Raw genomic sequence first — 25,933 nt, forward strand, 5'->3', positions numbered from 1 at the left:
TAGGGAATACAGCCACTAGTGTTAGAAGAACGTTATAAGGTGACTGATGATGGCTACCCTTGTGGTGAGCATAGCATGATGTATAAATTTGTCAAATCACGACATTGTACACCTGAAACTACTGTAATACTGTGTGTCAATTATATATCAATGAAATACAAATATATTAAATATATAAGTCAACTACATGTTGATAGCCACTTTGTGCATTTGCTTTAAGTACACAAAATTTTATTAGAGAGATTTTGATAACTAATAAAGAATCAAGGAAAATCATCATTTTTTAAGATTTTATTTATTTATTTGACAGAGAGAAAAATCACAAGTAGGCAGAGAGGCAGGAAGAGAGGGGGGGGGAAGCAGGCTCCCTGCTGAGCAGAGAGCCCAATGTGGGGCTTGATCCTAGGACCCTGAGATCACCACCTGAGCCGAAGGCAGAGGCTTAACCCACTGAGCCACCTAGGCACCCTGAGAATCATCATTTGTTTGCAAATGAATATCTCCTATTTTTTCTTCAACTTACTTGTAGAAAGGATCTGAAATATGCCTCATAATACTTGCTTGTATTCCAATCGTCCATTTCAGGTTTTATTATAATTTTAAACCAATAGGATAGGATTCAAATGCTTCAAAGCACATAGGGAATGTTCAATAATTACTGTTTAACATTTGCTTCTCCCAGTACTTTTCATAACTACCATTGAAGCCTAAAGAAAATCTTAGTTTTTAAATTTGTATATCTTAGTGACCAAATAGCAGTTTTCTGGCTTTAAGTCCAGATCAAATTCTTACCACTTAGAGCTTCTCATTTTGTATTTGTGAACAAAAATTGTTCCTGGATTTTTCCAATTCTCATTCTATACATTTTCCTTGAATGAATTCATCCACACCCGTAGCATCAGCAATCTCTCATGTACCATCTCTCAGTTGTCTAAATTCTACAGTATCATATATCCAACAGAGGTGCTATGTCTTTCAAAAATATTTAATATCTTCTGCTCACACTCTAGCTCTTTCTCTAACATAAACATATACATATACATGCACATACAGACATACTCCTTCCTTTCCTCTCTTTTCCCAACACAATCTCAGGTCAGTCTGGTTGCAGAGCACATTATAACCCATCATTTACTTCAGGCAAAGTATTATGAAAATAAATATATAAGAGTTTTTCCCTCAGATTCTAAACAGGTATGAAAAATATTATATAGATATTAGATCTAGCTTAATAGGTGGCTTTTTGGTAGCTGGGGGGATGGAGATAGGGAGTGATATAAAGGCATATGGAGAGACAAGGAGGAATATAAGAAAATTCCAGCTTCTCCAGTCTTTGTGTGAGTCTGTTAAACCTGAAGAGAAAGAATTTAACTTCAAGTTTACTAATAAAGCATTATATAAAATCTGTGCTATTTTAAAAGACTGTATCATTTCAAAAACAAATTTTTATCATAAGCCTTATTTAGTAACTCAATTTTTAAACTTAATTCTCTTAACCTATGCTATTCAAATTTTGAAAGAAGAAAAAAAAGGAAGAAAAGAAAGGTCCCAAATTACAATGCTTTATTTCTTGATACTTTTCTCAATGTTTCTAGCATGATAGTGATTAATGATCCCTGACTCTAGCTGTCTCTTATCAAGTTCCTTCAGATCCTGATTTAGAAAGTGAAGTTTAACCTTTCTACTGTTGATCAAGGGTATGGGGAACCTTCTGGATAATGACAGACTACAAATGAGGAGTCCTCTAACTGGAAAGATAAAGTCTGGGCAGTAAGATAAAGACTTTTAAAATCATGAAGTTTACGGATAGGTAGAATGAACTTATTCTCAAAATTTTAGTCTGCTAAAATCAGGGACACTGCTAGAGAATTACTTAAAAATAATATAGAACTGTTAAATTGAAAATCATCTATTTTTATAGAATAAATAATAGTTCATGCATGTAAATAAATTCATTACTTTAGATATATTCATAGATGATTAATCTATATTTGACTGTGAAGATAAAATAAGAATGTTTAGAAATAATGTCTAAATGTAGAGATAAATTAGGGGGATTTTTACTTTGCCTATATACATAAAACATCTAGCTTTATAGAATATTTTGTTGACCCTAGGGAGCATATATTTTATAAAACATATCTTCACAAATGTGCATGTCATCCTCATGCAGGGGCCATGCTAAAATTCTCTGTATCATTCCAATTTTAGCATACATGTTGCCAAAGTGTGCACTATAAAAGTTATCCTCTATTAAAAACGTTTGTGTTCTGGATGTTAGACATGAGGCCTAGAGGTCTGAATGCTCTCAACTTTCCCTGCTGAGCTTTGCACATGCTCTTTGGAAATCTGCATGCTCTGAAAGATGCCTTCCCTCACCTGGAAGACTCACCAGCACTTGTTCTGTGACCATTTTATAAGGCTCTTATTAAAAATTAAAAAGATTCTAAAAAACAAAAAAGAAGACAAAACTGTTTTTACTTATCAGTCAAGTGAACACATGTCAGAAGAAGAAGTACACTCAATAGTTCACTGAGAGGGTGAAATGTACACCTTTTTTTTTTTTTAAGATTTTATTTATTTGACAGAGAGAGAGATCACAAATAGAGAAAGAGAGAGAGAGAGAGAGGAGGAGGAGGCAGGCTCCCTGCCTAGCAGAGAGCCCGATGTGGGACTTGATCCCAGAACCCTGAGATCAGGACCTGAGCTGAAGGCAGAGGCTTAACCCACTGAGCCACCCAGGGAGCCCCTGAAGTGTACACTTTTAAGTTCTAGAATGGTGGAGAGTCAATGGTGGCTATGCTTACAAAGGAGTAAAAAGTAACACTCTGGATGGAAAAGAATGTTCAAGGGTGACACACAGTAGTTTCAACGTTTGTTATTGGTCATGAAAAGTCTTCAGACAGATCCACTAAGTGTCTGGCAAAGCTTGAAATGACTATTTGTCTGGTCCTTTAATAGTTTTCTCTAGTAGAACCAGTTATGGCAAACACAATATCCCATTTTAATATCTCCTCAGCAAGGTTACTCTAAATGAAAAACTTCTATGATACACATTTATTCTTCTTATACTAATTTCCAGCATAAACCCCAAACTATCACCTTACTCCTTATCACTTGGCTTTTGATCTCTTAATTTGATCTCATTCTCAGCTCCCAAACCCCTCAGGAAATCATTGTCACTCCTTATCAAAATTCCCTATTCCCTCAATATTTTCTTGTTCACCAATTTAGAAATTTTTCCTTCCCTTCCTGCTCCAACTAAAACCTGACTTTTCCATGATGATTCTCTATTGCTAAGATTCCTTAGGAGGTAACTGTTTTTCTTTCATTCAACCTCAGACCATTGGGCTGCTAGGTTACCCTCGGCTCTTATTGTCTCTTTGAGCCCATTTTCGTGGTCCTAAGAGCCCCAGTTTTGAATCTCATGTCAACTGATTATGTAGTAGATTGAGTACTCTACCCCACAGTGGCTCAGGTTTGCTAGGTTCTTTGCTTTTGCCAACAGGACAACTGCAAACATGATTTAAGCAGAGACTTAACAGTTTTCTTACACATGGGGCTCACTCTTTCTTTCTGCTTATGGGTACTCTGCACCCACTAGTACATGCGCAGGAGCTTAAAGCAAGTATGTCATATTAAAAAAAGACCGTTGGTCAAGTCATCCCCCTTGACCATGTACTCCATCCAAATTCTAGACATATGAGTTCATCTTAGGTCACCCACAAGATGTGCCAGTGCAGACCAGAAGACTTTCCTAGCCAACCCAGAGAATTGATGAGAAATAATAACTGCTTATTGTCTTAAAACACTAACTGTGAAGTGGTTTGTTACCTGGAAATCTAACTGATATAGAGTATATCACCTAATTAATGCTAGACTATAAGCTCTATGTGAGCAGAGTTGGTTTTTTCCCTACTGCTGTTGCCCCAGCATATGGAAATTTAGATTTTTCAATAATTTCTTTCTGAAAACATAAAAATGTTAAGAATGTTTTTAGATGAATATTCCCTAAACTAAATATGAGGGAACATGTGTTTCCTTAATGGCTCACAGTCCCTAAGAATTTGAATACACATATTATTTAGACAATCATTTTACTAAACTTAGAATAAAATTATTTTTCAAGCCTCTATTCTAAAATTGAGACAGTGAAATAACAATAATGACAATAAGGTAATGATTATAGTATTAGCATAATATTATAATAATTATTATTAATTGAGAAGCCTTTGATTCTTGACATTATACTATTTAATATTCAAGTGAAACTTATAAGATAAACATTATTTGCCCTTATTTCATGAAGAGGAAGACCTGATGCTTAATGAAATTAAACACTGATCCAAAGCTTCATTCATAGTTAGTGATAGATTTTTACATTCAAATCCAAAACTTAATATTCTAAGATATAGTTACATTTTTTTCAAATGTAAAAATTCAGGTCAATCTTCCTTATATCCCTGTTTGAAAAGGAATTTTTGAGATAGAAGTATACTTAGAATATTATCTGATTCCATTTCTTATTTAGAAGGTAAGAAAACAGAGGGCAAAAACATCAACTAATGTATCTAAGAGGACACAGAGAATAATTCATCCAATAATGTGCCAGGAACTTACAGATTAGAAGTAAACTCACAAGTAGAAGACAAGATTTCATTTATTGAGATTCTAACATAAGTTGGTCACTGGGTAGGTACACTTATGCATGTACCCTGGTTTATTCCTCACAATAAAGTAATAAGGTAGGTGTATCATTTCTACTGGAGAGGAATCTCAGGTTCAGAATTCATTAGTAGTTAAATGCCATATCTGAAACCTGAAACCTAAACTTACTCCTATCTGAATTTTAATAGCATGCCTTGTCAGTAAATACTGCAGCAATCTGGAGTTATATTTTCTTTTAGTATTTTTAACAGTGTTTTAGAAAGAAAGACAATCCAAGAATATAGTCTCTATTAAAAAAAAAAAAAATCTCCATGTCAGAAAACTGGGATTCCCTAATATTTTGAGTTAAACTGATAAAACAAGAGCCAAGTATGAGGGTTGCGGGGGGGGAACATGTTGTTTTAAAAAATGATTCAGAGACTGGGGTGCCTGGGTGGCTTAGTCGTTAAGCATATGCCTTTGGCTCAGGTCATGATCCTAGGGTCCTGGGATTGAGCCCCTCATCGGGCTCCCTGCTGAGCAGGAAGCCTGCTTCTTCCTCTTCCACTCCCCCTGGCTTGTGTTCCCTCTCACACTGTGTTTCTCTGTCAAGTAAATAAATAAAATCTTTAAAAAATAATATGACTCAAAGAAAAAAAAAATGATTCAAAGAGTAAATTTGGTTTCCAAATTAGAGTATCAGTAAACTTCATACAGTGATGAATATGTTAGTATTATGATATAATTTGATTTTTTATTTTTGCAACAAAAACTACCACAAAATAATAACCTGAAAATAAAATCAAGATTCTATTTATGTAGTACAAATAAAATATTTAAGGATGTCTTTTGGAACATTGGGAAACACTTGTCCTCAGGATTATATAGTAATGGGTAGTTCATCTAATTAAATCTGATTTCAGGGGCCAAGCCCACCACTCATACAAGTGGTGATCAGTTCAGAGGAGGAAGACATGGGTTGGGCAGCTTCTGAACTTGCAGTATTTTATTTGTCCAACTGTCCACTTCCCAAATCAGACTGTGAATTCTTTAAATGATGACAATAATGATTGATATAGGAAGGAAGGAAGGAAGGAAAGGAGGATGGAGGGGAGGATGAGAGGGAGAGATGGAATAGAGTTACCAGGTAGAAAGTTCAGCCCACTGGAAAGATAGGACATATCTTGGTCAGAGATAGGTCAGGATGATGCATTATAGATGAAATTTATTAAAATGCATTAATATGTAACATTAAAGCACATATATTACATCCAGTGAATCCTTGTTCTGGGTACTACAATTGACAAAAAAGATCACAAGTTATTTTTAAATTTTTATGTATTAAAATTATTTAAAAGAGTATCATATGAAAGTTCAGAATTTCTCATATTTACATGATTTAGAGTAGTGAAATTTTAAAATGCGTTTTAATATACTGATTAAAACAGCCTCAAACTAGATGAGAGTTACCATTTTACATTAACATAATGTCAACATAATTTTAATTTAAATATATTTCCATATCTTTTGATCAAAATCTTGTTAATATTCAAGTTCATTACTTCTTACTAAAGACTTACTTTAGAGGTCAGAGGAATATGTTAGTTAAAGTATGCTTACAACAGTTGAAATTTCTTAATTAAAAATTTTAATTGAAATATAAAATGTGCAATGTACCAGTAGTCAAAGCAAACCAGATAAAATTTCTTTTGTGTATCATTGGAGACTGTTGTGTCTCTTCTCATTACACATAAGAAGCTGGGAACATAGGTTAATATCCTCTTCAGTTCAATTTCACTTATTCCTATGATTGTAAATGGTACTTTTTCTAGACTCAGTCCTAAAAACCTCTTCTCCACACCCAGGAAGCCTATCTTCCATTCTTTCTGAGAAACTGTTTTTTAACGAAGAACCTAGATACTAATTCTTGAAAGTGATTTCCTATACAACTTCTCTATTTTTGAATCAATATTCATGTTATAAAAAATATTTATCAGGCTATTTTAGGGGAAAATATAACTGTGGAAATCTATGAGTTAGGTTGCTAATATATGCAGTTAATGGCATATACCAACCATTCAAGAGTTTAAAACTTTATCTTTGGGGACATACTGGCAGGCAGTCAGGAAAAAAATTTTTCAGTTAGAATGTGACCATCAAATACTGTCTTATTGAGTGACAGTTCCATTATGAATTTAAGCACAGGATATAAAAAGAGTCAATTGAACTACACATTCATCACTGCCTACAGTTGTGGATGAGAGGAAAATAACTTGTTAACCTGGGTAGGTGGAGGTTATAATTTCTAGGAGCTATTAATCTAGTTCTGTCTGTAACTTGATTATAATTGAGGAGTGTAAGGGAGAGGAAGTTTAGGAAACTGAGGTAAAAATAAAATAGAGACAATTCTTAAAAAATATAGAGGATTATGGACTAAATATATAGCATTTGGGAAGCTAGGTATATTCCAAAGTGGAACTACAAAGACCTGCTTTTGACACTAATAAACATGTAATCTGTAGCTAACTTAAAATTTTCCAAGCTTCAATTTCTTCATCTAAAAACAACAACAAAAAATAGCAAGGGATTTTTTCATGATTTCAGTAATGGCGAGAGTCAACACTCTAGGTGTTAACCTAAGAGTTAACATGATGCCTTGGCAAACTTCTGACATAGATGGGCATCTGCTTCATTGTTACTGCTCCTGGCAATTCCTAACAGAATAGAGGCACCCTCAAATTCCACTAGAAGAGGTACTGGTTTTCAGGAGCTCCAGTAGCATTTTCAGAAAGTATGATATCAGAAGTTGTGTGTGTGTGTGTGTGTGTGTGTGTGTGTGTGCAAGTACACACACACACTTCTAGGAAGAAGACATCACTAAAGGGGGTACAGAAGGGGAAGAAAAAAATGTTGCCATTAACAGGATCATTTCCCCTCTACCCACTTATTCCTATTACCTCATCTACTTTGGAAACCTAAACTCTAGAATCCTGAGCTCATGAGCAGAATACACAGACTGCTATGGCTTTCAGTTCACAAGGAAAATTTACTGACTTGTATCATAGGAACAGGCAATAAAATATCCTAAATCCAATGCAAAAGGATAAACTTTGATAACATTTTATGTGGATGATATATTTTTCGATTTGCCCAAAGCTTTCAACATTCAACTTCCTCCTTCCAATTTCCACAATCTGTATTTCATAAGTAGTATATTATTAGAGGCAGGAAAAATAAGCAGAAAAGTACAAAAGTTACCTCCAATGCAGAAATATTGTTCCCTTATATAGTCTTAGTTGGTAGTCTCATTTTCTTGTGGACTTTTACAATGTCATGACACAAAACACCCACCCTTGAAAAAGCCTTTGGTTGAAGCTGGATGCAAATGACATCTTAGAATAAAGTACATATCTTAGGAACAATATCAATAAATAAGAAAAACTCAAAAATTATACAGTCATTATATATCAAATAGTAAAATCCCAGTGTTGAAAATCATTGCTAAACATTTAATCACAAAACAGAATCCAGGATGAGAAAATTCTTAGATGAGGGTCAGATGCAATAATATTGGTATTAGACTGATATTAATGATGAAATGCAAAATTTTTTTAAAAGCTTAAGTATTCAGATCTTCCAAAGATAAAAAGGGAAAAAGAATATTACTAATAAAAGCTGTTTTTCTTGACCTTTAGGCTTAGTAAACATAATTCAACACAATTCCATTTGGGCATGCTCCTTAAACCCCAATGGGAATTTTGGGGTTTAAGAGATATTCATTAGAATCACATCATGAAAGGAGAGTGATATCATCAAGATTTCAACAGAGGTCATTCCTGATTTTACTCCCTCTCACAAAGAAAACTAACACTTCATGGATAAACAACAGTGAAAGAATCCTAGAACATGGAAGAGATGATGAAGTACCCCACTGCACCACAGAGACCAAGATAGACAGGATCGCAAAAGTGAAACAGCTACTTGCTCACCATGTTGCCCCACCCCCAGGCCAGCACAGCAACATACCAAGAGGTATCTGTCAGCTATGTTTCCTCCAGTGGGAAAATAGCCCAAAGTTGATGGTTCATCTCCCCCAACATTGTGGGTTGCCTCTTGGGAGCCTCCACTCTAGTGTCACGCCACAGGGATTGCAGGGGAATCCTGTAGGCTCAACCACCATCTGAATCTGATGGAGAAGGTGGGTAAGGGCTCAAAATGACCAGCACTCAGATCTTGGCAGACTAAGTTCCCACCAGCAGGATCCGTGTAACAGTCACAACCAGCACTTTTGCTTACCAGCAGAACCAAGACAGTGGTACAGTTTGACCAACAAACTCAGGAGAGTATAGGTTTGCCTGATTTAGGCACAGTTTTATTGGCTCTACAGACTGACCTGCCCCCACTCAGACAGGAAAGCTGGTGAATGGAACTGGCTCACTGGTGAATGGAACTCCTTGACTCACCAAAAAAGCTGGTCGCAATGCCTGGTTGCTGTGTAACCCAGTTTTGAGCAGGGAGTATAACAGTTAGCGCTGACTGTTTGCCAAGCAAGGCCAGTGGCCCTCTTTAGCTAGGAAACTAGATTTGTGGGTTGGCTTGAGTCAAGACCACAAACAAAAATTCTTGCTGGCCTTGGAGCTGGTTCTCATGATATGCCTGAGCAAGGAAACTAATTCATAGTCCCACAATTGCCAGAAACAGCCTTCAGCCCACTCAACCCATGGAACATTATTCAGCCATAAAAAATGCAGAAGTCCTGCCACTTGAAACAACATAGATGGACTTGGAGAACATTATGCTAAGCGAGATAAATCAGAGAAGACAAATACTGTATAATCCCATATATGTGTGGAATCTTAAAAAAAAAAAATCATAGAAAACGAAACCAGATTTATAGTTACCAGAAGTGGAAAGCTGGGGGAGAAGGAAATGGAAGGTGTTCAAAGGTACAAACTTCCATTTACAAGATAAATAAGTACCAGGGATATAATGTATAATATGGGACTATAGTTAACGTTGCTATAATATATGTTTATGTATATATATTTATATACACCTATTTATATATACAAATGTTGATAAGAGAAAATCCTAGGTGTTCTCATCATAAGAAAAAATATTTTTTATCTTTATGAGAAGTCTGAGTTAACTAAACTTACTGTAATTTCACAGTATATGTACATCAAGTCATTATGCTGTATACCTTAAACTTATACAATGCTCTATGTCACTAGCAATAAACTATAAAAAGAATTACATCATAAACCACATATAATACCTTAAAGATTTTCCAGAATGCTTTAGAAAAAATTTAACTGAAAATCAGTGTCGTACTTCTATCATTGATATTAAGTATCCTAGGATTGTAGGACCTGGAAACCACTGATTATAACTACAAAACATAAAAACATAATATAGACCATCCTTTCTTTCACCTTTCCTGTTTTATTAATTAATCACATTATCCATGACATAGTTGATAAGACAAAAATCAGAAAATATGAAAAAAAATCAAGACTAAAGTAAAGGAAAACTAAAATAGGGGGAAAAGACAAAAATCATCTTCATTAAAGCCTGGACAACTGATGATAAAATAAAACTCTTGCCAGATGTGTCATGTGACTATCTGATGTTTTTAACCAAAAGAGTCAAGTTAAGAGAGGAAACTGTTAGCAGAGGGGGGAAAAATTGCCTTTATGAATTCACAAAGAGATAGGATACATTTGTAGTATATTACCAGATTTGGTTTTCAAGGGCCAGGGTTTATGAACTAAAATGAAAACCAATTCTACTTATTCAAAAAAAAAGTTCTTTTGAGATAACATAGATAGCATAGAAAAGTTAATTGGTGTATTTTAACAGTTTACTAACTCATTTTTTCCCTTAAACAATAACAAATAAGGGGCGCCTGGGTGGCTCCGTCATTAAGCATCTGCCTTCCATTCAGGTCATGATCCCAGGATTCCAGGGTACTGGGATTGAGCCCCACATCAGGCTCCCTGCTCAGCTGGAAGCCTGCTTCTCCCTCTCCCACCACCACCACCCCCACACCACCACTTGTGTTCCCTCTCTTGTGGTCTCTCTGTCAAATAAATAAAATCTTTAAAATATATAACAAAATTATTATGTTTTTTAGGCTGGGTAACCCTTAAATCACAAAATAATCCCCATGATACTATGCCAAATTTTCAAAGGGACCTTTTTTTTTTTTCCTTTAAGTAGGGTTCACACCCAACGTGGAGCCCAACAGGGGGTTTGAACCCACAACCATGAGATCAAGACCTGAGCCAAGATCAAGTCGGACAATTAAAATGACTGAGCCACCCAGACACCCCACAAATGGACATGTTTTTAATGAATATGTAAATACTGTCATACACATAGGAGGAGGAGTTACAATTTTGTCTTGGGAAAATCCAGAGAAATTAAATTTGGGCCAAGGATAATAATAAATAAAAAATAAATAAAAACAAGTTTTTATTGAGCCCCAAAGCTGTAAACCTCAATAAAAAAAAATAGGTAGCTATGTAGAAATCATGGGCAACCCCAGTGTGTTATGTGTGTGTCCCATCTAGGGAGAGTATTAAGAGTTCTCCAGCAACTAGAAAAATTATACCTATATGAAAATTAACATTATTGTCAAAATATTGGTGCTTAGTGTCAGATATACTTTTCTTCAAGACTACACTTTCCAAATCCTAGAAAATTGTGTTGTAGGATAGACACCATGACAACAAAGTGCTTATGAATGCTGGTCCCCAAATTTAATTGTTCTTTGACCCCAAGTAAATAATTTGACCTCTCTCAGTCGCATTTTAATTATCTGCAAAACCAGGATAATGACAGTACCGCTCTTACTGGTCAGCAGAAAATGATACATGTAAACTCCAACATCCCAAGTCTTTATTATGTCACTTATGTTTATGAGATCACTAAGGATACTAAATTTCAAAAGTTTCATGGCTTAGGTATCAGATTAATGTAAGGCCTGCTTAACAGCTACAAATTTTGCTTACTTATTTAAATAAAAGCTAAGCTTGTAGTATTCTAGACATAATATATTTGTTAGACTTGAGAGCTGATTCAGGCCATAAAACAGAGCAGTGTTATGGTTAAGACTACAGCTCTGTAGGCTGACTTGAATTCAAACTAAACTTCACTTCTCTTATCTATGAAATAGAAATAATAACAGTACCTACTCCATAAAGTTGTTAGGAGTATTTTAGATTTCCCTAATAAAATGCCAAAGGGATGGCATGTAATAAGGAATTGCAACAAAGTTGTTCCTAACTCTTTGTAAGTGAACATATGAAGCGATCTAAACACAACCCTAAAAAACTTTGAGTGCTGACATTTTTTACTATTTTTTATTACCTAGCTTCCTAATTGATTTTAATATAGACTTCTAGCCTCTAGTAAAGCTAGCTCACATCATTTGGTTGATCACAAAGAGTGGTGCTAATAGAAAACGACATGCTGTGAATGTTTTTGATTTTATGAAGTTTGTAAGACTGGTAATCTGTCAACCATAAATACAACAATATATCTGTATATTTGTATTTTGGAAATATTTACTTCTCTATACTACAAAGAAGCTTCATTTTATATTAAAATTATTAGCTACGGCTGATGCTGCAAAAGCACAAAAGATTTAAATCCATTTTCTTGTTACTTAGAATTTAATTTAAAGTTCTTTGACACATTTTTTTTTGTTGTTTATATCCAAAATGCTTGTCAGCAACTTGTACAATCATTTTAAAGTATTTTAAATTTATGTCAGTGTGGTAGTAAGCAAGATTGCTCTCTAACCACAATGGATTTATTCTATGTGTGTATGTCTTTTAAAATTACACTTGCTTTCTTATCCTTATGTTAATATTTTTCTACATTTATAACACTCTCCCTTTGGTAGATTTTATGCATCCTTTTCAACTCATGCTTTAAGTAAAGGTGACCTTTAAAATACATAAGTTTTCATAATAGGAAATGTAATCTTACTAGAGAACATCCACATGAACTAAGATTTCCTAAGGACACGCAGGTCACTGAACTTCATTTATGTAGGGCATTTTGAAATGCAGGGAAATAGAAATGTGAATTAATTAAAGACCATTTCCAATGCTGTGCTCACATAAATAATTAAACTAACCAATACAACTGTTCTCAAACTATAGTAACCTGATTAACTATCCCTCTAACTGTTGCACATTGTTTGCACCATGCTATAAATCTGCATCATACATTATTTATAATTTTCTACTTCACCCTTGTTTAAATGCCAACCATTAAAATGAACAGTGAAAGTTACTGATGAAACATAACAAAAAAACAACTATACATTGTCCTTAAAGGAGCATAGGGGTCTAGATTGTTAATTGAGTAATGTGGAGTTTAATACTTAGTGAACTTTTTTATTATTAACCATTTTAGTTTTAATAAAGGGAAAAATGTGTCAACCACCTTGGCTATCATCACTATATATGATGGCCTCTATATCAAAGTCACGATTGAGACCAAGTTTATATCTCATACAAATTTGTCCATATTACCCTGAAGGCAGTTATTCCAAAATGCTATAAAGTTCATTGATGTATCCCTTTACCTTTTCAAATGATAACCAGGCAAGAAGCTTTGTTTCAAAGTCTCTGTGATATCCAATGAGGTCACTGGAGTAGGAATGGTAAAGAATACAAGGTGAGGTTTGGTAAATGATACCTGGAGGTAAGGGAAGCAAAGGGTAGAGTCTAAGATTACTTCTAGTTTTCTGAATCAAACATCTGTGTCAAAGCGACTTCTAAGCAAATGCTGACAAATTACCATTTTGCTCATGAACTTGCTTCTCTGACCTGGGGGAGCTCTCAGAGCACTGATCTTGTCTACCTTGATTAGGCAATTTCCTCTGCCACACCCCTCCATGTGTGAGGTTTGAGTAGATTAATTTGGTCCATTTTCTCAAACTGTTTACCTCACCTTAACCCCTCTGATATGATTTTATGACCACAAAGCTGAAGAAAAAATATTTAAGAAAGAGGGAACAATGGAGATACATTTTTTAAGTAAAAATCTCCACTGGAGGTGGCAATTCAAAACCCGTGAAGACTTTTTTTTTTTTTTTTAAGATTTTATTTATTTATTTAACAGAGAGAAAGAGAGAGCGAGAGCAGGAACACGTGCAGGGCGAGTGAGAGAGGGAAAGCAGGTTTCCTGCTGAGCAGAAAGCCCGATGCGGGTTTCGATCCCTGGGATCATGATCTGAGCCAAAGGCAGACGCTTAACAACTGAGCCACCCAAGAAAAATTTAGTGAAATCATTAGGAAATAGAAAATAAGTATAGAAAATCACCTAAAAGCTGAAGCCCTAGTCCTGTCACAGGACAAATACTCCACAAGGTCATGATTTCCTTATTTCTTATAAGTCTCTTCTCAACTCTTGATGTACCAGAAAAACTGACCTGCTTGTAATTCTCTGCACTCAACATGCTGTGATATTACCTTTGTTTTGATTAACACTCTGTCCTTTAACCAGAATATCCTCACCCTTTCCTTAGCTGGATAATTCTATTTACTATTTATAACCCAGGTCACTGAGCACCACTTCTAGAAATTCTTCCTTGATCTCACTGGGCTAAGTGCCCTCATGGTGCTCTAGTTCATATGGTTCACATCTCTATATTTCACTTACCACACTGTTTTTTTTTTTTCTTTTTCTATTTGTTCATGAAGGCAGCTTTCCTCTATTTCTCCTAGACTATGAGCAGCTTGAAGGATAATTTCTCATTTTATCTTCATATACGCAGTACCTAGCACTGTGACTTCCAATGCCAAATAGATGAATAAACAATGAATGAAGGATCCTACAGTTATAGAATTAGATATGCTCATTTATATAGCCTATCACTGGTACAGATTCTCCTGAGAGGAAAATAAGTATTAGGAAAGATCGGGAGATTTGGGGAGAAAATGGAGAAGTCGTAAAACTATTTCTAGGTGAGTTAAAGGATTATGGGTACTGGGTAGAGAGCTGTAAAAGAGGAAGTATGGGGAAAGAGTTGTGTATTAAAGTTTATGGTGGTGAAGTTTCAATTGATTATAAGATATTGGTGTGTCCATGAGAGGTTTGCTGAAGTGGAATGGAGGAGATGATCAATGGATTTGAAGTCATCAAAGAACAGTGAATTTATGATGCTGATAACTGCATTCCTCATGATTTTCAGTTCAGTTAGGTTAATGGCAGGAGTGAGATGAAGAGTGAGAACTCTGTAAATATAGAGGAGTTCACAAAAAAAGTTAGTTTCTGTGAGAAGTCCTATGGATTTGAAGCAATAAAGAAATTTTAAAATTTTCTAGCTACTTGGGCCATCTAGATGACAGCAGTTCTTTCTCTTGTCAGCATACAGGCATGCAGATGGCCCCCACACTAGAGTCTTGGGTATTGACCAGTTAATCGGGCACTATAAATAGCATTTTTATGTCCTCATCACATCTTCAGCCCTCCTATTTCCTGTATGCTACCTCAAGCATGCACTACCACGTCTCCCTGCTTGTCTCCCTGCTTTCCTCCCTCAAGACTTTTTCCAAATAGTTAGAAGACCAATTAGCCCATGTACATGGGCTACAGAGAATTGCAGGGATAGTTAGCTTCCACCCACCCAGGGGAATCCTCAACCAATAAGGAACAGAGTTGATGGATGAACACCACAGCCTCTTCTCCTTCAGTGACAAATTCTAATGCACAACCTGTTTCCTTCTGGGTTACTCTATGACAGTAAGTCCACTGTTTCAGACTGAGACCTTTAATGGAAATTCTCTCAGTTCAGTCTAAGGTAACATCCCATATGTAACAACCTCATAATGATAGAAGAATATGAGCTGTTATTTGGAATCAATTTCACCAAAATCACTGATGTATAAAAATAAAAAACGGACTACAAAGAACCTAAATGATTTATTAAAGATTAGTAGCAGATTTCAGGACTAAGCCAGAGTTCTCTTCATTGTAAGGAACAGAAATGTTTAAGGGAAAAATTATTTAAAAATAAAAGTCACAAGGATCGCCTGGGTGACTCAGTCATTAAGTGTCTCTCTTCAGTTCAGGTCATGGTCCCAGGGTCCTGGGATTGAGCCCTGCATCAGGTTGCCTGCATGTTCCCTCTCTCACTGTGTCTCTTTGTCAAAGAAATAAATAAAATCTTTAAAAAATAAATAAAAAATTTAAAAATTTAAAAAGTCATGAAATAGATGCATTGAGCAGGCAATCGTTGTCTTTGTAATGGAATGCATCTTGTAAAATACAGGAAATTCTCATCTACCCAAATTTACATGGGTTTTGTTAGTTGATCCAATATTGGTATCTTCCCTTGCCTTTTTGACAAGAAATTATAATCAAATATGTAACTTATATTTCATTATAAGCACCTGCTAGAATAGCTATTATCAATAAGACTAGAAATAACAAGCGTTGACAAGGATGCAGAAAAAAGAGACTTGTGCACTCTTGATGAGAATGTAAATTGGTGTTGCCACTGTGAAAAAAATTCAAAACAGAACTACCATATGGTCCAGCAATTTCACTTCTGGGTACTTATCTGAAGACAATGAAAACACTATGTGCACCCCTATATTTATTGCACCATTATTGAGAATAGCCAAAGAAGGAAACAACTTAGTTTTTCATTGATGAATGAATAAAAATGTTGTGGTACAATACAATGAAATATTATTCATCCATTAAAAGAACAAAATCTTGTCATTTGTGACAATGTGGATGGACCTCAAAGGCATTACACTAAGTGAAATAAGTGAGATAGAGGAAGATAAATACTGTATATCACTTTTAGGTGGAGTCTCAAAAAATCAGAAAAATACTCAAAACAATATACACAATTTTGTCATATATGTAATTCTGTAGCTACATTTAGTCCCTATTAAAGTTATTAAAATGTGATTTTTTTAAGAAATTTGCAGAGAGCAAAGATCTTGTATAAATTGTGCTTTTGCATTAGAGTTGGAAAGAGCACACGGTGAAGTGGAATGAGTAGACTGTCCCAGGTGTGGCATCAGTTGAGTGGGATGGTATTGTGGAAAATTTGTTAAACTTATAAGTCTTATGAAAATTTGAGAGATTTTTTAACCTGTACATGAAGACTTTATTAGTAAAGACAGTGCATTATAAACATATTATCTATTTTTATAAAATATGCTTAGACTATTAAGAGTTGGTAACAGCAACAAAAAAAAAATTCTAAGCAATTAAAGGTGGCTTATTTGTATTTCATTAAAAACTTTTAAAGAGAAATTTCACTGTACTATGTAAATATTAGGTGTTCAAGAATTTGGAGGATAAAATATTGCTATTTACTCAAAGAAGCAAATAAAACAATTGTACATCCATTTTAACTCATTTGTAGCATATTTATTCTTTTTTTTTAAAGATTTTATTTATTTATTTATTTATTTATTTGACAGAGAGCGATCACAAGTAGTCAGGGAGGCAGGCAGAGAGAGGGGGAAGCAGGCTCCCTGCTGAGCAGAGAGCCCGATGTGGGGCTCGATCCCAGGACCCTGGGACCATGACCTGAGCTGAAGGCAGAGGCTTTAACCCACTGAGCCACCCAGGTGCCCCTGTAGCATATTTATTCTTTAATCACCCACTTCAATCACTTAAAATGTGTTTTTTGATACAGACATTTAAGGAAAAATGTGACTTCAAACAGAAGTACAGGAAGTGGACTTTAACGCAATTGTAGTAAACAGCAATGCATGCTTAAAAACAAAGTACAGGGGCGCCTGGGTGGCTCAGTGGATTAAGCCTCTGCCTTTTGGCTCGGGTCATGATCTTGGGGTCCTGGGATCAAGCCCCACATCGGGCTCTCTGCAGGAGAGCCTGCTTCCCCTTCTCTCTCTGCCTGTCTCTCTGTCCACTTGTGATCTCCCTCTGTCAAATAAATAAGTAAAAAATCTTAAAAAAATAAAAACATTACACCCATTAAAAAAAAAAACAGAAAACAAAGTACATGCAGCTGTCCATAGGCCAATTAACATTACAAAAATAGCAAAAGGATGCATTTTATTAGCAAGCACTAGACTAGGGTCAAACTTATCTCTCTCCAGAAAATCAGTTTCCAGAAGACCCCTCTGGCAAACTCCCATAACCTTAAAGTTGCACTATCCAGATTTAAAAACAAACAAACAAACAAACAAACAAGCAAAACAGAAAGCAAAACAAAAAATAAAACCCAGCACTGCTGAAGATGTGGTCTTCCCTTTCAAAACAGTGATGGAAATCTCATTTGGGGTAAAAACACCCTAGCTGTTTACATGATTTTTGCAAAGATAAAAGTGGAAAGCCACTTTCATAAAACTAAAGTATTTAGGAGAAAGATTTGAGCTTATAGAATAAGCCTAGGGCTTTAAGAAGAAAAGTTCTTAAAAAGATCTTAAAATCTTAAAAAGATGAACAACTCCAACAGAGCAATTTATTGCCCCCAAATAACACAAGACTCTCTAGTGACACTATTTCTAAAGCAGTAAAACAGAATCTTCCATCTCATTGCCTGACCTGGCTTAACTCCTGTCATCTTCTGAGAAAAGCCTCTACCCAGAACATGTGCACTCCAAACTCCCTCAGAATCGTCCAGTTAAATCAGTTAAACTCAAATACTTTTTCAATGCCATTTTATAGGCTTTGGGTATATACAGATAAAGAAAGAATGATTACTATCTTTGAGGCCTTTTGAGCAAGTTGAAGGAACAGGTGTGATTTCAAGTAAGTCTAATATGATAGAAAACACACAGCACCAGATCTCAAAGGACTGGTGGAAAGGAACTCAGGAAGCTGTGTCACCTATATCTGCTCTTACCAACTTTTGAGGACATTCTGTTGTAGTATATACATAGTCTCACTGCTACAATCCTTGATTCCCGCCCAATACTAGAAGAATAGTGCCCTGAATAAGTTAGAAATATTTATTCCCACACAGAAAGATTCTTTAAAAATGGTAAGTCAGAGGAACTTGGCAAAACTTTGCTTCATGGTTCCAGCCAGTTCAAACTTTATTATACCTGACCCTTCATATAAATTCTTAATGTAAATGAAAAAATTAAAGGATCATAGGCCAAATATGGGAAATCACATAAGATAGAATACTTCATATTGATTTGCTTTGATTTTCTGCTGCAGGTCATAAGATCATCATATAATCATCTAAATTCCTAGAATAAAGAGTAACTTTTCTACTTAATCATTTTATTCAACAATTGGCACTTTAACGCCTAGATCTAGAACTTTTATGGCCCATTATTTCTCTTAAGCCTTCATGCATTTTGTGTTTGAAATGTCATTAATTTTCTATATAGGAGCACAGGCAAAATTAGCTAATATTCTCCATTCTTTCTCTGTATTTGAACAAATCATGTTCTTCTTATGTCATCTCACCCTAGATTTCATTCAGGCTTTTAGCAAATATTTATTGAACAATTCATCTTAAGTGCGTATAACAATGCTTATATCCATATTCATCTTTCCTATTATTATTATGATCTTTATTATGATCTATCTTAACTACACAATCACATTTTGATCTTTCTTCAATATTTTACTAACTGTAATTTCTTTTCTGAGATGTCCAAATTAGTCTGTGTTTTTGTCAGACAGCAAACACTGTTTTCTAGACATTGTACGTTCTCTTTTGTTACTTTATGTATGAGTAGCAATTTATTTTCCCTTAGAATTATTTAATTATATTCTTGTAGTAAAACCTATACCCTCAACATTATTTTTCCAGGTACTAGAAGCATGTGGTTAACACCACCACATTAGAGAGTCCCAGGTGGAGTAATGTCCCCAGTAATGTACATGGCGGAGTGCTGCTGTTGATAGAAAATTTTTCCATTGAGACCTCTTCTGGTTTTGGTCTTTTTTTTTTTAAGCTTTTATTTATTTGACAGAGAAAGAGATCATAAGTAGGCAGAGAGGCAGGCAGGGAGTGGGGGAAGCAGGCCTTCCGCTGAGCAGAGAGCCCGATGCAGGACTCAATCCCAGGACTCTGAGACTTGACCTGAGCTGAAGGCAGAGGTTTAACCCACTGAGCCACCCAGGTACCCCTGGTTTTGGTCTTTTTAGGCAACACTATTCTTTCACTTTCTGTAGGTTTTATATCATCCACTTAAAATATATATATTAAGATTTTTTTAGAGTTATGTTTCAGATTTGCAGAAAAATTGAAGGGAAGGGACAGAGATTTTCCTTATACCTTCTCCTCCCTCACACATACAGCCTCTATCATTATTAATATACTCATCAGAGTGGTAAATTCACTAAAACCGGAGAGCATACATGAAAATAACATGAACACCCAAGGTCCATCGTTTACATGGTGATTCACTCTTGGTGCTGTACATCCTGTGAGTGTGGACAAATACAGTGCCGTGTATCCACCATTATGGGATCATGTAGAATATTTTCACTGCCCTAAAAATCCTTTGTGTTCCACCTATTCATCACTCTCCTACTCTCAACCCCTGGCAACCGCTAATCTTTTCGCAGTCTTTTGCTTTTTCCAGAATGTCATGTAGTAGAAATCATACAGTATTTAACCTTTTGAGGTTGGCTTCTTTCACTTAGCAATAAACACTTAAGGCTTCTCCGTATCTTTCCGTGGCTTGACAGCTCATTTAATTTTAGTGAATAAAATTCCATTATTTGGATGTACCACAGTTTATTTATTCACCTACTGACAGACACCTTGATTGCTCCTAAGTTTTGGCAAAGAGGAATAAAGTTGCTATAAACATCATATATAGGTAGGTTTTTGTGTGGGAAAAATTTTCAGCTCCTTTGAGTAAATACCAAGGAGCACAACTGCTGTATTTTATGGCAAAAGTATGTTTAGTTTTGTAAAAAACACTGAAGTTCTTCCGCAGCATCTGTACAATTTTTTATTCCCACCAACAATGAATGAAAGTTCCTGTTGTTTCCCTCCATGTTAACATTTGGTGTTGTCAGTGTTCCAGGCTCTGGTCATTCCAATAAGTGTGTAGTGGTATCTCACTGTTGCTTTAATTTTCATTTCTTTGATGACCTATGATGTGAAACACCTTTTCATAAGTTTATTTACCACCTGCATATCTTATTCAGTGAGGTATCTGTTAAGATCTTTGGTCTTTTGCTAGGATGTTGGTCTTGTTTTTAGAAGTTCTTTGTGTATTTTGAGTTTTTTACCAGATGTGTTTATTGCAAATATTTTTCTCCCAGTCTGTGGCTCATGTTCTGATACTTTTAACATTGTTTTTTACAGGAAGAGAATTTCTTTTCATTTTAATAAAGACCAGCTTACCAATAATTTCTTTCATGCATTTTGCCTTTGGTGTCATACCTAAAAAGTCATTGCCAGACCCAAGGGCATCTAGGCTTACTCTCATTATCTTCTAGGAGTTTGATTATTTTGCATTTTACATTTAGGTCTTTCATCCATTTTAGTTAATTTTTGTAAGGGGTATAAGGTTTTTGTCTAGATTTTGTTGCATGTGGATGTCTAGTTGTTCTAGCACCACTGGATGAAGACTATCTTTGCTCCTGTATTGCCTTTATTCCTCTGTCAAGGATCAGTGGACTATGTTTATGTGGCTCTATTTCTGGGCTCTCTATTCCTTCCGTTGTGCTATCTGTTCTTTCACCAATACCACATGGTCATGATTACTGTAGATTTATAATAAGCCTTAAATTCAGGTAGTTTTAGTCTTCCAACTTCGTTCTTCTTCATTATTGACTTGGCTATTCCGGACCCAAGCCTGTCCATATAAACTTTGGAATCTGTTTGTATTCACAAATAACTTGCTGGAGTTTTGACTAGGATTGCACTCTATCTATAGATCAAGTTGGGAAAAACTGACATCTTGACAACATTGAGTATTTCCGCCCATAAACATGAAATAGCTCTCCATTTATTTAGTTCTTTGATTTCATTCATCAGACTTCTTTGGTTTTCTTCATATAGATCTTGCACATATGTTGTTAGATTTATACCTAAGCATTTCATTTTGGGGTTGTAAATTATATTGGGGTTTTAATTTTAAATTTCACCCGTTCATTGCTCGTATATAGGAACATAATTCATATTTTTTATATTCTTCCTAATTTTTTGCCATCTTCTTATATTCTATATACAGATGATTATACCTGCCCATTCGTCTTAAACTTTGTCTTTAGCTTCCCTGGCAGATTATGTGTCAGTCACCTTTCTCATTGAAGATTTGACTTATGTCTCAAACATTTTTTTTTCTCCTTTCTATGAAAAGCTTCCAATTTTTGGTTTATCTTAGAATACATTTTTATATTCAAAAAATGAATTTGATAATTGCCATTGGGCAGCTTTTGTTCAGAAACAGAAACTACTTCTATACTGAAGAAAGGCTTTTAGGGTTTTTAAAAAATCTTACAATATTATATATTTTTTAGTCATAAACCCAAATCTTCCATTTTTCAACATCCTCTTAATTTTACTTTTCTAGAGTCAGATTGCCTTGGTTTGAGTTTACATCTATGGGCTGTACAACTTTAGTCAACTAGCCTAACTTTCTGGGTAAAGTCCAACAGCTTTAGAATGGAATCTTAAAAGTACTTAGAATATAAAATGCATATGAGCATTTACTGATACTATATTTTAAAAGCACTTGGCAGAATCCCTGGCACATGATGTCTACTTAGCAAATCAGAGCTGTCTATATTCCAGCATTATACTTTACACAAAAAATATGAAAAGTGAACATACATAAACACTCACTATATTGATTGAGGTATTGTAAAAACAATACATTGTGTGAATACATGATTTAGGGAAAAATTATTGCTCTAAAGACAAGTTCAGTGATCCATTAAGTCTGAGCAAAATAAGATAAAATTCGTGTTTGGGCTGAACACCTTCTCAGAGATTCTAATATACTAATAGGCTAAATAGGAAGAATTTGCCAAACACATTGGCTTATTACGAGAAACACACCAAGATTTGATGGTAGCTACTTTAGGAAGTGTTGATTGGTAAATTTGAAGAAGGAAAAATACTTAGTGGGAAGACATTATCTTATTATGTTTTTTTTTTTAATCACTGACTTCTGTACAGAGAAATTGATCCATCAAAAAAATGTAGGAAATTTAAACTCATGTTGTTTTAATTTTATTTTCTGAGTAGGAAAAAATGGAAAATATTAGGAGAAAGTATTTTGGATCAGAATTCTCTCTTTTTACATTATGCCATCATTCCATAAAGTAGTATTTTTCTAATAAGAGCAGTATGATACATATTTCCAGAAATGATTTGCAAACATTGTGAAGTTTTCTATAGATGGTCATAATACCCCTAATTTTTTCACATCCCTGATGATTTCAAAGGCACATAAGGGTATTTCTAAAATTAGTAGCTTTTTGTTAGACATACTTGCTCTGCATATAGTAGTCATCAATCTTTTAGAAGAAACATCATGACTCAGTGCAAAATCCTGAGTCTCTAAAAATAAAACAAAATCTCTAAATATGTGAAAAAATGTGAGAGACTATATGGAAACATAGAAATACAACCTAAGTAATTAAATATGAAACTTTAAAATTTCCCTAAAAGTATATAGTTTCATGATTCAAACCAATAACTTACTACCTAATGACGCATTCCTCTTCAATTTATTTAAGAATATGGTTCAAATTCTATTTTGAAAAGTATTTCTATTATCTTGAAGATTCTAACATGTTCACCAGGTCTTAATAGTATCTAGCACCTTATAGACATTCAGTATGTATTTATTGAATGAATGAATGAATGAATGAAGCACATGCCAAACTACAGAATATTAGCTTTGTCTCAGGAAAAATCGAGTTCACAGCTAACATTGGAGTGAATGGTGAAAACCTGAAACATCAGAATCAAGACAAGGATACCCACTTTTACAACTTCTATTCAGCATAGTATTGAAGTCCTAGGGAAAAAAGTAATCTAAATTGGAAATGAAGAAATAAAGTGATCTCTGACCAGGACATGATCCTATATTTAGAAAACCTTAAAGACCCCATACACACACACATACACACACACACACACACACACACAAATACCTGTAGAACTAATAACTAAATTCAGTAAAGTTTCAGGATATAAAATCAACATACAAAATTGATTGTTCTTATACACTAACAAAGAGCCATTTTAAAAAGAAATTCAGAAAACAACCTCATTTACAATAACACCAAAAAGAGTAAAATTATTAAGAATGAAATAACAAAGGTCTTCAAAGATTTGTACCCTGCAAACAACAAAACAATAATGAAATAAATTGAGAGACACAAATAAATGGAAAGAAACTCTGTGCTCATAGATTAAAAGCGTGTATAATGGAATATTATTCTTCCATAACCATCTGTACTACCCAAACTGATCTACAAATTCAATGTAATCCCCATCAAAATCATGATTTAAAAAATAATTTTTCTTACAGGAATAGAAAAAATCCTAATATAGGACACCACAGAAGACTCACCATAGCCAAAGCAATCTGATGAAGAACAAAGCTGTAAAGATAAAATTTGTGATTTCAAAATACTTTACAAAGCTACAGTACATAGAACAGTATGGCACTGGCATATAAACAGACCACTAGATCACTTCAACATAATGGAAATCCTATAATTAAACCCAAGCAAATATGGTCAACTGATCATTAACAAGGACGCCAAGAATATACAAAGGAGGGAGAATCATCTCTTTAAGAAATTGTGTTGGGGAAACTGGATATTCACATGCAAAAATAAAATATTAATAAGTCGGACTTCAACCTTACAACCACACACAAAAATCATGTCAAAATGAATTGAAAACTTAAATGTAAGGCCTGAAACTGTAAAATTCCTTTAAGAAAATATAAGGAAAGTCTTAATAATTTCTTGGATATGACACCCCAAAGCACCTGAAATACAGATAACAATAGATAAGTGAGACTATATTAAACTAAAAAGCATCTGTGCATCAAAGGAAATAATCAACAGAATAAAAAGGCAATATCAAGAATGGGAGACAATATTTTCAAACCATATATCTGATAAAGGGTTAATTTCCAAAATATGTAAGGAACTCCTACAACTCAACAACCAAACAAAACAAAGCATAAACAAGTAACCCATTTAAAAATTGAGCAAAGGACTTGAACAGACATTTCCCCTAAAACATTCAAGTAATCAACAGGTATATAAAATAATGCAACATTAGTTAATAAGAAAATGCAAATTAAAATTATATCACCTCACTACTGTTAGGATAGCTTTTTATCAAAAAACAAAGGTAAGTTTGAAAAAGGATGTGAAGAAATTGGAAACTTTGTATACTGTTTGTGGGAATGTAAATAGATACAGCCACTATGTAAAACAATATGGAGTTCTTTCAAAAAATTAAAAGTAGAACTACTATACGATCCAGCAATCCCTTTGGTATATATTCAAAATAATTGAAATCAGGATCTCATGAGATATCTGGATTCCCATGTTCACTACAGCATTATTTACAATAGCCAAGATACAGAAATATACAAATAATCTGACTATCCACTGATGAACAGATGGATAAAGAAAATGTGATAAAAAAAAAAGAAAATATGATACATACATACACACACACACACACACACACACACCTTAGTAATGGAATACATATATGTATATGTATATATATTTGTGTATAATGGAATATTATTCTTCCATAAAAAGGAAAGAAATTCTACTGCTTACAACAACATGGATGGACCTTGAGGGCATTCTGCTAAGTAAGTCAGAGAATGACAAATACTGTATGTTTTCACTTACATGTGGAATCTAAAAAAGTCATATTCATAGAGAGAGTAAAGTGATAATGGACAGGGCCAGGGATGGGGAAGTGGGCAGATATTGGTTGAAGGATATAAACTCCTAGCTGTAAGGTGAGTATATTCTGGGATCTAATGTACACCATGGTGACTATCACTAACAATGATGTATGATATACTTGAAAGTTGTTAAGAGAGTAAGTCTTAAATTTTATCACTACAAAAGAAAAGGTAAACATGTGCGGGGACGTAGGTGTTCAGTAACCTTATTGCAGTAATCATTTCACAATATATATAAATCATCATGTTGTACACCTTCAACTTACACATTGTATGTTAATAATATCTCAGTAAAATGGGGTGGGGGGAGAGGTGTTCTATACCATTAGCCACCAGGAAAATGTAAAATAAAACCACAGTAAGCCATCAATACACACTTATCAGAATAGCTA

At 34.6% G+C, this 25,933-nt stretch overlaps 1 non-coding gene across 1 annotated transcript; it reads right to left on the reverse strand.

The window, feature by feature from the left end:
• Nucleotides 1–2,131: 2,131 nt before the first annotated feature.
• LOC116874573 lies at nucleotides 2,132–2,235 on the reverse strand. The gene has a single exon (XR_004384032.1). It is a non-coding gene; the product is annotated as a U6 spliceosomal RNA (small nuclear RNA).
• Nucleotides 2,236–25,933: the final 23,698 nt, after the last annotated feature.

The sequence above is a fragment of the Lontra canadensis genome, unplaced genomic scaffold (assembly GCF_010015895.1).
Source record: "Lontra canadensis isolate GAN:19392208 unplaced genomic scaffold, GSC_riverotter_1.0 scaffold37, whole genome shotgun sequence".
NCBI lineage: Eukaryota > Metazoa > Chordata > Mammalia > Carnivora > Mustelidae > Lontra > Lontra canadensis.